Raw genomic sequence first — 14,141 nt, 5'->3', positions numbered from 1 at the left:
GATGAAACATGTTGAATTAGGAAGAAATTTAGGAGACCTAATAGTTTGACCACGTGCCTCATTGAAGCAGACTTCCCCTGGTGTCTGTGGATTTCTCAAAGGTGGCAACAACCATGTTCGGTTTGGATAAGCAAAGTCTCCTCAAATAATAAAAAAAGAAAACATACATATAAGTAGGCTGTCCGGTTTTAGGTTTAAACCTATAATAACTGATAAAACCCCGCTGAAAGAGAAATAGCCCTCACCAGTGAAAACATATAAACACTGAAAAAACACCTGCGCAACCACAAACTAAATGCCATTCAAAGAAAGGAAAAAGGGAGTGAAAGAGTCATTTTTTTCCTTCCTGGATTGGCCAATACAATGTAACTTTGTTATACAAGCTAGCAGTATAAAAGTGTGGGCTAACATTATTCTGCTTGAGTTTTGTTGTTTAGGGATCCCACTAAAATATGTTTTCTTCTTCCTTTTGTTTTTTTCAGTACTGTGGTCTTTGGTCTAAAGATGCAGAGTTTAGAAGCATGTTTTAGGTCTTGTTTAATTGTTTTATAAACTGTAGAGAATCAGGAAATATCAAAATTATATTTGATTCTTTCACTGATAGGTAAAATGGCTGGTTTAATAAGACTCTTTCCCAATATGTGTTATCACGTTTACCCAAAAGAGAATGGGTAAAAACCCTTAATACATCAGCCCCCAGTTTCTAGTGAGTCAGTATTGATAGTAGGCAAATTGCCAACACCTCAGGCTTTAAACATTCAATGCAAGGTATAGTGACAAGTATATGTGAAAAAAGCGCTATCACCAAACATCTTGGATAGTGGTGAAAACATGACACTAGACTTTTGGAAAACATGGAACGCAGTGTCACTTGGAATGCTCTGCAAAAAAGGTTCTTTCCAAGTTCAACAAAGATTGGAGTGATATAGTTTGTATTTGCAGTGATTCAGCTACTGATATGGAAAAGATGTGTGATGACCAATCAAAATTTATGCCTGAGCTGATGTGCTTCCCTGTAAGAGATCCTTGCCACTTGTTAGATGGCATGCTGAAAGCATCTTAACAATCTTCAGTTTTAATGAGGAATTCTAATGACTTTTTAGTCCATTCTGGTGCACTGTTTTGTTATTCACAGGAACTAAAACGCAAATATTTATCATTTTGTGCTTTGTGTGGCATCATAGAAAGAGTCATCCCATCTGTGTCCCTTAGCTGATGGTTCTCAGTCCAAGGGGCTATGAATGCTACATTATCCATGTGGCAACCGTTTACAGACTTTTTGCTGAGTCATGATGCCAAAGGCAAGAAATGTGAGGATCTTTGGTCGCATATTGATAGTGATGTGAAAAAAACTACACTCTACTGCATTCTTAGATTTTTACAGGAAAACATAACTGCTGTAGTGGACATAATAAAAACTAGAGTCTGAAAACACCCTTGTCTGCCAAGTGTTCAGCATAATTGGTGTAGATGTGAAACATCTCCTTGAGAGTAGGTTAGGCGACACTTTTAGGGACTTTGGCACTGCAACATGATCCGTGTTAGAGTGCTTGCCACTTGGTAAGCAAAGCAATGATGAAGAGCAATTCAGGAACTTTTATTTTACAATGTATGAGAAGTGGCTTAGAATGGTGCATAGAAATGTCCCTTCACCACCAATGGCATTTGAAGTCAATGAAACCTCACTGTGGTATTCTGTTCTAGATCCCTTCTGTAAAGGGGAATTTCCTCAGTAGTTTCAAAAGTGCTGCTTCAATGTTGACCCCTTCAATAACTCTGAGGGTATAAGCACCCAGATCAGTGAAATGCTGCAGAACCTGCCCTAAGAATTGTAATCTTCAAGTGAACCAGTATTGGCATGGAAAGCTATGTCAGTGGCCGGAGTTAACAAATTGTGTACTGGCTGTTTTGGCCTTGCCCATCTCAAGTACCAATGTTGAGAGGGCCTTTTCACAGAAGTTTACATGGGAAGGAAAGGGGCGAGCACACATGACCAAAGACTCACTGAAGAAGTATTGTATGGTGTACTACAATAAGTTTAATTTGCAAAAATCTATTTGGACCTCATATACACTATACTTATACTGTGTATATACCATGTGCTATCAGTGCAGAAAGCAAACAATAATAAAAGCAAAACTTTCCATAAACACTGGAAAAACACTGTTTCTGTAGTTTTTAATGGCGCGAAAATGTGTAACCACTGATAAACACTGTTTTTTTAAGGTATTGAAATCACTTGAAAACACTGAATAAACCCCACCAGAATATACCAAAAATAGAAACTGAAAACAGGAAAGCCTACCTATACCCTAAAACACTACCCCCAGCATGACCCCCTACACTACAGAAACATCACTGCACTACCCTAAACCCTAAACACTACCCCCAGCATGACCCCCTACACTACCCAAACACCACTGCACTACCCTAAACCCTAAAACACTACCCCCAGCACAACCCCCTAGACAACACAAACACCACTGTACTACCCTAAACCCTAAAACACTAGCCCCAGCACGACATCCTTCACTACCCAAACACACCTGCACTACCTTAAACCCAAAAACACTACCCCCAGCACGACCGCCTACACTACCCAAACACCACTGCACTACCCTAAACCCTAAAACGTGACCCACTACACTACACAAACACCACTTCACTACCATAAACCCTAAACCACTACCCCCAGCATGACCCCCTACACTACACAAACACTACTGTAATACCCTAAACCCTTAAACACTACCCCCAAAACTACCCCCAATACTACACAAACACCACTGCACTACCTTAAACCCTAAAACAATACCCCAAACTTGACCCCTACACTACACAAACACCACTGCACTACCCTAAACCCTAAAACTCTACCCCCAGCATGACCCCTACACTGCAGAAACAGTACTGCACTGTGCTAAACCCCAAAACACTACCCCAGCATGAACCCCTATACTACACAAACACTACTGCACTACCCAAAACCCTAAAACACTACCCCAGCATGAACCCCTATACTACACAAACACTACTGCACTACCCAAAACCCTAAAACACTACACCCAGCATGAACCCCTATACTACACAAACACCACTGCACTACCCTTAACCCTAAAACTCTACCCCAAGCACGACCCCCTAGACAACACAAACACCACTGTACTACCCTAAACCCTAAAACACTACCCCCAGCACGACATCGTTCACTACCCAAACACACCTGCACTACTCTAAACCCAAAAACACTACCCCCAGCACGACCGCCTACACTACCCAAACACCACTGCACTACTCTAAACCCTAAAATGTGACCCACTACACTACACAAACACCACTGCACTACACTAAACCCTAAAACACTACCCCCAGAATAACCCCCTACACTATATAAACACCACGGCACTACCCTAAACTCTAAACCACTACCCCTACACTACACAAACACCACTTCACTACCATAAACCCTAAACCACTACCCCCAGCATGACCCCCTACACTACACAAACACTATTGTAATACCCTAAACCCTTAAACACTACCCCCAAAACTACCCCCAATACTACACAAACACCACTGCACTACCCTAAACCCTAAAACCATACCCCGAGCTTGACCCCTACACTACACAAACACCACTGCACTACCCTGAACCCTAAAACTCTACACCCAGCATGACCCACTACACTACCACAACACCACTGCACTACTCTAAACCCTAAAACACTACCCCCAATACTACACAAACCCCACTGCACTACCCTAAACCGTATAACACTACCCACAGCATGACCCCCTACACTACCCAAACACCATTGCAGTATACTAAACGCTAAAACACTACCCGCGGAACACCCCCCTACAATGCCCAATCACCACTGAACTGCCCTAAACCCTAAAACACTACCCCCGGCATGACCCCCTACACTACACAAACACCACTGCACTGCCCTAAACCCTAAAACACTACCCCCAGCACGACCCCCTACACTACACAAACACCACTGCACTGCCCTTATCTCTAAAACACTACCCTCAGCTTGACCCCCTACTCTACACAAACACAACTGCACTACCCTAAACCCTGAAACACTACCCACAGCAAGACCCCCTACACTACACAAACACCACTGCACTGCCCTTATCTCTAAAACACTACCCTCAGCTTGACCCCCTACTCTACACAAACACAACTGCACTACCCTAAACCCTGAAACACTACCCACAGCAAGACCCCCTACACTACACAAACACCGCTGCACTACCCTAAACCCTAAAACACTACCCCCAGCACGACACCCTTCACTATCCAAACACAACTGCACTACCCTAAACCCAAAAACACTACCCCCAGCACGACCTCCTACACTACCGAAACACCACTGCACTACCCTAAACCCTAAAACATGACCCACTACACTACACAAACACCACTGCACTACACTAAACCCTAAAACACTACCCCCAGCATAACCCCCTACACTATATAAACACCACAGCACTACCCTAAACTCTAACCCACTACCCCCTACACTACACAAACATCACTTCACTACCCTAAACCCTAAACCACTACCCCCAGCATGACCTCCTACACTACACAAACACTACTGCAATACCCTAAACCCTTAAACAATACCCCAAAACTACCCCCAATACTACACAAACACCCCTGCACTATCCTAAATCCTAAAACAATACCCCCAGCTTGACCGCTACACAAACACCACTGCACTACCCTAAACCCTAAAACACTACCCCCAGCATGAACCCCTATACTAAACTAACACCACTGCACTACCCTAAACCCTAAAACACTACCCCAAGCACGACCCCTACACTACACAAACACCACTGTACTACCCTCAACCCTAAAACACTAACCCCAGCACGACCATCTTTACTACCCAAACAGAACTGCACAACCCTAATCCCAAAAACACTACACCCAGCACCACCCCTAAACGACTTAAACACAACTGCACTACCCTAAACCCTAAAACACAACCCCCTATACTACACAAACACCACTGCACTACCCTAAAACCTAAAACACTACCCCCAGCACTACCCCCTATACTACCCAAACACCACTGCACTACCCCAAACCCTAAAACACTATCCCCAGCACGACCCCCTACACTACCCAAACACCACTGCACTGCCCTAAACCCTAAACAATTACCCCTAGCACGATCCCCTACACTACCCAAACACTACTGAACTACCCTAAACCCTACATCTACCCCAGCACAACCATCTTCACTACCCAAACACCCCTGCACTGCCCTAAACCCAAAAAACACTTACCCCAGCACAACCCCTACACCATACAAACACCACTGCACTACCCTAAACCCTAAAACACTACCTCCAGCATGACCCCTACACTACACAAACACAACTGCACTACCCTAAACCCTAAAACACTACCCCCAGCATGATACCCTACACTACACAAACACCACTGCACTACCCTATTGCACTACCCTAAACCCTAAAACACTACCCCCAGCATGACCCCCTGCACTACCCAAAGACCACTGCACTACCATAAACCCTAAAACACTACCCCCGCACGACCCCCTGCACTACCGAAACACCACTGCATTACCCTTAACCCTAAAACACGACCCTCTACACTACACAAACACCACTGCTCTACCCTAAAATCTAAAGTACTGCTCCCAGAACGACCTCCTACACTATCCAAACATCACTGCATTACCCTAAACACTAAAACACGCCCCCTTACACTACACAAGCACCATTGCTCTACTCTAAACTCTAAAACACTACCCCAGCATGACCCCCTATACTACAGAACACCACTGCACTACCCTAAACCCTAAAACACTACTCCCGCACGACCCCCTGCACTACCCAAACACCACTGCATTACCCTAAACCCTAAAACACGACCCCCTGCACTACACAAACACCACTGCTCTACCCTAAACCCTAAAACACAACTCCCAGCACGACCCCCTACACCACCGAAACATCACTGCATTACCCTAAACCCTAAAGCACGACCCCATACTCTACACAAGCACCACTGCTCTACTCTAAACCCTAAAACACTACCCCAGCATGACTTCCTACACAACACAAACACCTCTGCACTGCCCTAAAACACTACCCCCAGTACGACCCCCTACACTACCCAAACACTACTGCACTACCTCAAACCCTAAAACACTACCCCAGCACGACCCCCTACACTACCCAAACACGACTGCACTACCCTAAACCCAAAACCATTACCCCTAGCACGATCCCCTACACTACCCAAACACCACTGCACTACCCTAAACCCTACATTTACCCCCAGCACAACCCCGTATACTACACCAATACCACTGCACTACCCTACACCCTAAAACACTACCCCCAGCACGACCCCCTACACTACAAAAACACCACTGCACTACCCTAAACCCAAAACACTACCCCCAGCCAAAACCCCTTTACTGCCCAAACACCACTCGACTACCCTAAAACCTAAAACACTTACCCCAGCACGACTCCCTACACCACACAAACACCACTGCACTAACCTAAACCCTAAAACCCTACACCCAGCACGACCCCCTATACTACCCAAAAACCACTCCACTACCCTAAACCCTAAAACACTTACCCCAGCACGAACCCCTACACCACACAAATGCCACTGCACTACCCTAAACCCTAAAACACTACCCCAGCAAAGCCCCTACACTACACAAACACCACTGCACTACCCTAAATCCTAAAACACTACCCCCAGCATGACCCCTTACACTACCCAAACACCACTGCACTACCCTAAACCCTAAAACACTACTCCCAGCACTACCCCTGCACTACCCAAACACCACTGTTCTACCCTAAACCCTAAAACACTACTCCTAGAACTACCCCCAATACTACACAAACACCACTGCACTACCCTAAACCCTAAAACAATACCCCCAGCAGTACCCCTACACTACCCTACACCACTGCACTACCCGAAACCCTAAAACACTACTCCTAGAACTACCCCCAATACTACACAAACACCACTGCACTACCCTAAACCCTAAAACAATACCCCCAGCAGTATCCCCTACACTACCCAACACCACTGCACTACCCTAAACCCTAAAACACTACCCCCAGCATGACGCCCTACAATACACAAACACCACGGCACTACCCTAAACCCTAAAACACTACCCCCAGCAGTACCCTCTACACTCCCCAAACACAACTGCACTACCCTAAAGCCTAAAACAGTACCCCCAGCATGACCCCTACACTACACAAACACCACTGCACTACCCTACTGCACTACCCTAAACACTAAAACACTACCCCCAGCATGACCCCCTACACTACCCAAACACCTCTGCACTACCCTAAACCCTAAAACACTACCCCGCACAACACCCTACACTACCCAAAAACCACTGCATTACCCTAAACCCTAAAACACGACCCCCTACACTACACAAGCACCACTGCTCTACCCTAAACCATAACACACTACTCCCAGCACGACCCCCTTCACCACCCAAACATCACTGCATTACCCTAAACCCTAAAACACGACCCCCTACACCACACAAGCACCACTGCTCTACTCTAAACCCTAAAACACTACCCCCAGTACGACCCCCTACACTACCCAAACACCACTGCGCTGCCCTAAACTCTAAAACACTTCCACCATCACGATCCCCAAACACTACCCAAACACCACTGCACTGCCCTAAACCCTAAAACCCTACACCCAGCGCGACCTCCTACACTAACCAAACACCACTGCAGTATCCTAAACCCTAATTCTACCCTAGTACGACCCCCTACACTACACAAACACCACTGCAGTACCCTAAACCCTAAAACACTGCCCCAGAACATCCCCTTACACTACACAAACACCACTGCACTGCCCTAAACCCTAACACACTACCCCCAGCATGACACCCTATACTACACAAACACCACTACACTACCTTAAACACTAAAACAGTACCCCTAGCGTGATCCCCTATAACTACACAAACACCACTGCACTACCCTAAACCCTAAATCTACGCACAGCATGACCCCCTACACTATCCAAACACCACTGCAGTACACTAAACACTAAAACACTACCCCAAACACAACCCCCTACAATACCCAAACACCACTGCACTGCCCTAAACCCTAAAACACTACCCCCGGCATTACCCCCTACACTACACAAACACCACTGCACTGCCCTAAACCCTAAAACACTACCCCCAGCACGATCCTCTACATTACCCAAACACCACTGCACTGCCCTAAAACACTACCCCCAGCATGACCCCCTACACTACAAAAATACAACTGCACTACCCTGAACCCTAAAACACTACCTCCAGCAAGACCCCCTACACTACACAAACACCACTGCACTACCCTAAACCCAAAAACACTACCCCAGCATGAACCCCTATACTACACAAACATTACTGCACTACCCAAAACCCTAAAACACTACCCCCAGCATGAACCCCTATAATACACAAACACTACTGCAGTACCCAAAACCCTAAAACACTACCCCCAGCATGAACCCCTATACAACACAAACACCACTGCACTACCCTTAACCCTAAAACTCTACCCCAAGCACGACCCCCTAGACAACACAAACACCACTGTACAACCCTAAACCCTAAAACACTACCCCCAGCACGACACCTTTCACTACCCAAACACAACTGCACTACCCTAAACCCAAAAACACTACCCCCAGCACTACCCCTACACTACCCAAACACCACTGTACTACCCTAAACCCTAAAATATGACCCACTACACTACATAAACACCACTGCACTACACTAAACCCTAAAACACTACCCCCAGCATAACCCCCTACACTATATAAACACCACAGCACTACCCTAAACTCTAAACCACTACCCCCTACACTACACAAACACCACTTCACTACCCTAAACACCTACCCCAGCATGACCCCCTACACTACACAAACACTACTGCAATACCCTAAACCCTTAAACACTACCCCCAAAACTACCCCCAATACTACACAAACACCTCTGCACTATCCTAAACCCTAAAACAATACCCCCAGCTTGACCCCTACACTACACAAACACCACTGCACTACCCTAAACCCTAAAACTCTACCCCCAGCATGACCCACTACACTACCACAACACCACTGCACTACCCTAAACCCTAAAACACTACCCCCAGAACTACCCCCAATACTACACAAACCCCACTGCACTATCCTAAACCGTATAACACTACCAACAGCAGTACCCCCCTACACTACCCAACACCACTGCACTACCCTAAACCCTAAAACACTACCCTTAGCATGACCCCCTACACTACACAAACACCATGGCACTACCCTAAACCCTAAAACACCACCACCACTTCAATACCCTAAACCATAGAACATTACTCCCAGCACGACCCCCTAAAGTACCCAAACATCACTGCACTACTCTAAAACACGACCACCTACAATACACAAACACCACTGCAGTACCCTAAGCCCTAAAACACTGCCCCAGAACATCCCCTTACACTACACAAACACCACTGCACTGCCATAAACCCTAAAACACTACCCCCAGCATGACACCCTAATCTACACAAACACCACTGCACTACCCTAAACACTAAAACAGTACCCCCAGCGTGATCCCCTATAACTACACAAACACCACTGCACTACCCTAAACCCTAAATCTACGCACAGCATGACCCCCTACACTATCCAAACACCACTGCAGTACACTAAACACTAAAACACTGCCCCAAACACAACCCCCTACAATACCCAAACACCACTGCACTGCCCTAAACCCTAAAACACTACCCCCGGCATTACCCCCTACACTACACAACCACCACTGCACTGCCCTAAACCCTAAAACACTACCCCCAGCACGATCCTCTACATTACCCAAACACGACTGCACTGCCCTAAAATACTACCCCCAGCATGACCCCCTACACTACAAAAATACAACTGCACTACCCTGAACCCTAAAACACTACCCACAGCAAGACCCCCTACACTACACAAACACCACTGCACTACCCTAAACCCAAAAACACTACCCCAGCATGAACCCCTATACTACACAAACACTACTGCACTACCCAAAACCCTAAAACACTACCCCCAGCATGAACCCCTATAATACACAAACACTACTGCACTACCCAAAACCCTAAAACACTACCCCAGCATGAACCCCTATACTACACAAACACTACTGCACTACCCAAAACCCTAAAACACTACACCCAGCATGAACCCCTATACAACACAAACACCACTGCACTACCCTTAACCCTAAAACTCTCTCCCAAGCACGACCCCCTAGACAACACAAACACCACTGTACAACCCTAAACCCTAAAACACTACCCCCAGCAAGACACCTTTCACTACCCGAACACAACTGCACTACCCTAAACCCAAAAACACTACCCCCAGCACTACCCCCTACACTACCCAAACACCACTGTACTACCCTAAACCCTAAAACATGACCCACTACACTACATAAACACCATTGCACTACAGTAAACCCTAAAACACTACCCCCAGCATAACCCCCTACACTATATAAACACCACAGCACTACCCTAAACTCTAAACCCCTACCCCCTACACTACACAAACACTACTTCAATACCCTAAACCCTTAAACACTACCCCCAAAACTACCCCCAATACTACACAAACACCTCTGCACTATCCTAAACCCTAAAACAATACCCCCAGCTTGACCCCTACACTACACAAACACCACTGCACTACCCTAAACCCTAAAACTCTACCCCCAGCATGACCCACTACACTACCACAACACCACTGCGCTACCCTAAACCCTAAAACACTACCCCCAGAACTACCCCCAATACTACACAAACCCCACTGCACTATCCTAAACCGTATAACACTACCAACAGCAGTACCCCCCTGCACTACCCAACACCACTGCACTACCCTAAACCCTAAAACACTACCCTCAGCATGACCCCCTACACTACACAAACACCATGGCACTATCCTAAACCCTAAAACACTACCACCACTTCAATACCCTAAACCATAGAACATTACTCCCAGCACGACCCCCTAAAGTACCCAAACACCACTGCACTACCCTAAAATACGACCACCTACAATACACAAACACCACTGCAATACCCTGAAGCTTAAAACACTACCCCCAGCACGACCTCCTACACTACACAAACACCACTGCACTTCCCTAATCCCTAAATCTACCCCCAGCAGTACCCCCTACACTACACAAACACTACTGCACTATCCTCAACCCTAATACACTACCCCCAGCAAGACCCCCTAAACTACACAAACACCACTGCACTACCCTAAACCCTAAAACACTACCCCCAGCATGACCCCCTATACTACCAAAACACCACTGCACTACCCTAAACCTTAAAACACTACGCCAGCATGAACCCCTATACTACACAAACACCACTGCACTACCCTAAACCCTAAAACACTACCCCAAGCATGAACCCCTATACTACACAAACACCCCTGCACTACCCCCAGCACAACCGTCTTAACTACCCAAACACAACTTCACTACCCTAATCCTAAAAACACTACCCCCAGCACGACCCAAACAAAACTGCACTACCCTAAACCCTAAAACACAACTCCCTTCACTACACAAACACCATTGCACTACCCTAAACCCTACATCTACCCCCAGCACAACCCCCTACACTACACAAACATCACTGCACTACCCTACACCCTAAAACACTACCCCCAGCATGACCCCCTACACTACAGAAACATCACTGCACTACCCTAAACCCTAAACATTAAACACTACCACCAGCGTGACCCCCTACACTACCCAAACACCACTGCACTACCCTAAACCCTAAAAAACTACCCCCAGAGCAACCCCCTATACTACACAAACACCACTGCACTACCCTAAACACTAAAACACTACCCCCAGCTCAACCCCCTACAATACCCAAACACCACTGCACTGCCCTAAACCCTAAAACACTACCCCGGCATGACCCCTACACTACCGAAAAACTACGGCACTGTCCTAAACCCTAAAACACTACCCCAGCATGAACCCCTATACTACACAAACACTACTGCACTACCCAAAACCCTAAAACACTACTCCCAGCATGAACCCCTATACTGCACAAACACTACTGCACTACCCAAAACCTTAAAACACTACCCCCAGCATGAACCCCTATACTACACAAAAACCACTGCACTACCCTTAACCCTAAAACTCTACCCCAAGCATGCCCCCTAGACAACACAAACACCAGGGTAATACCCTAAACCCTAAAACACTACTCCCAGCACGCCATCCTTCACTACCCAAACACACCTGCACTACCCTAAACCCAAAAACACTACCCCCAGCACGACCCCCTACACTACCCAAACATCACTGCACTACCCTAAACCCTAAAACGTGACCCACTACACTACACAAACACCACTGCACTACACTAAACCCTAAAACACTACCCCCAACATAACCCCCTACACTATATAAACACCACGGCACTACCCTAAACTCTAAACCACTACCCCTACACTACACAAACACCACTTCACTACCATAAACCCTAAACCACTACCCCCAGCATGACCCCCTACACTACACAAACAGTACTGTAATGCCCTAAACCCTTAAACACTACCCCCAAAACGACCACCAATACTACACAAACACCACTGCACTACCCTAAACCCTAAAACACTACCTCCAGCATGACCCACTACACTACCACAACACCACTGCACTACTCTAAACCCTAAAACACTACCCCCAATACTACACAAACCCCTCTGCACTACCCTAATCCATATAACACTACCCACAGCATGACCCCCTACACTACCCAAACACCACTGCAGTATACTAAACGCTAAAACACTACCCCTGGAACACCCCCCTACAATGCCCAAACACCACTGAACTGCCCTGAACCCTAAAACACTACCCCGGCATGACCCCCTACATTACCCAAATACCACTGCACTGTCCTAAAACACTACCCCCAGCATGACCCCCTACACTACACAAACAGCACTGCACTGCCCTTATCTCTAAAACACTACCCTCAGCTTGACCCTCTACTCTACACAAACACTACTGCACTACCCTAAACCCTGAAACATTACCCACAGCAAGACCCCCTACACTACACAAACACCGCTGCACTACCCTAAACCCTAAAACACTACCCCAGCACGAACCCTTATACTACACAAACACTACTGCACTACCCAAAACCCTGAAACACTACCGCCTGCATGAACCCCTACACTACACAAACACTACTGCACTACCCTTAATCCTAAAACTCTATCTCAAGCGCGACCCCCTACACAACACAAACACCACTGTACTACCCTAAACCCTAAAACACTACCCCCAGCACGACACCCTTCACTACCCAAACACAACTGCACAACCCTAAACCCAAAAACACTGCCCCCAGCACGACCCCCTACAATTCCCAAACACCACTGCACTACCCTAAACCCTAAAACATGACCCATTACACAAAACAAGCTCCGCTGCACTACCCTAAACCCTAAATCTACCCTCTGCACAACCCCCTACACTGCACAAACACCACTTCAATACCCTAAACCATAGAACATTACTCCCAGCACGACCCCCTAAAGTACCCAAACACCACTGCACTACCCTAAAACACGACCACCTACAATACACAATCACTACTGCAATACCCTAAACTAGGCCTGGGCGAAGCACTACGCTACGCTCGCGTAGTTTGCGAAGTTCGCGCTACTTCGCTCTACGCGAACTGCACGTAGCACAGTGCGAACACGCGTAGCGTAGTGTTGCGTAGTGCTGCGGTCATTTTTTGCTTGCTCGCGGTCCTCAACGTCAAGTTGGCGACCGCGAGCAAGCAAAATGACATCCTGGCGAGACTTTTTCCTTGTTCGCGATCGCGAGCATGGAAAATAAACCTCCCGGCGAGATTCACAACGCGAGAAGGTCAGGTTTCTCATTGCGAGGGGTCGCGTATGCTCGCGACCGCTCGCGATGAGAAACTACCAGTTCGCGTTGAGA

The sequence above is a fragment of the Triturus cristatus genome, chromosome 1_1, assembly GCF_964204655.1.
Source record: "Triturus cristatus chromosome 1_1, aTriCri1.1, whole genome shotgun sequence".
NCBI lineage: Eukaryota > Metazoa > Chordata > Amphibia > Caudata > Salamandridae > Triturus > Triturus cristatus.
Note: the sequence above shows the minus strand (reverse complement) of the source record.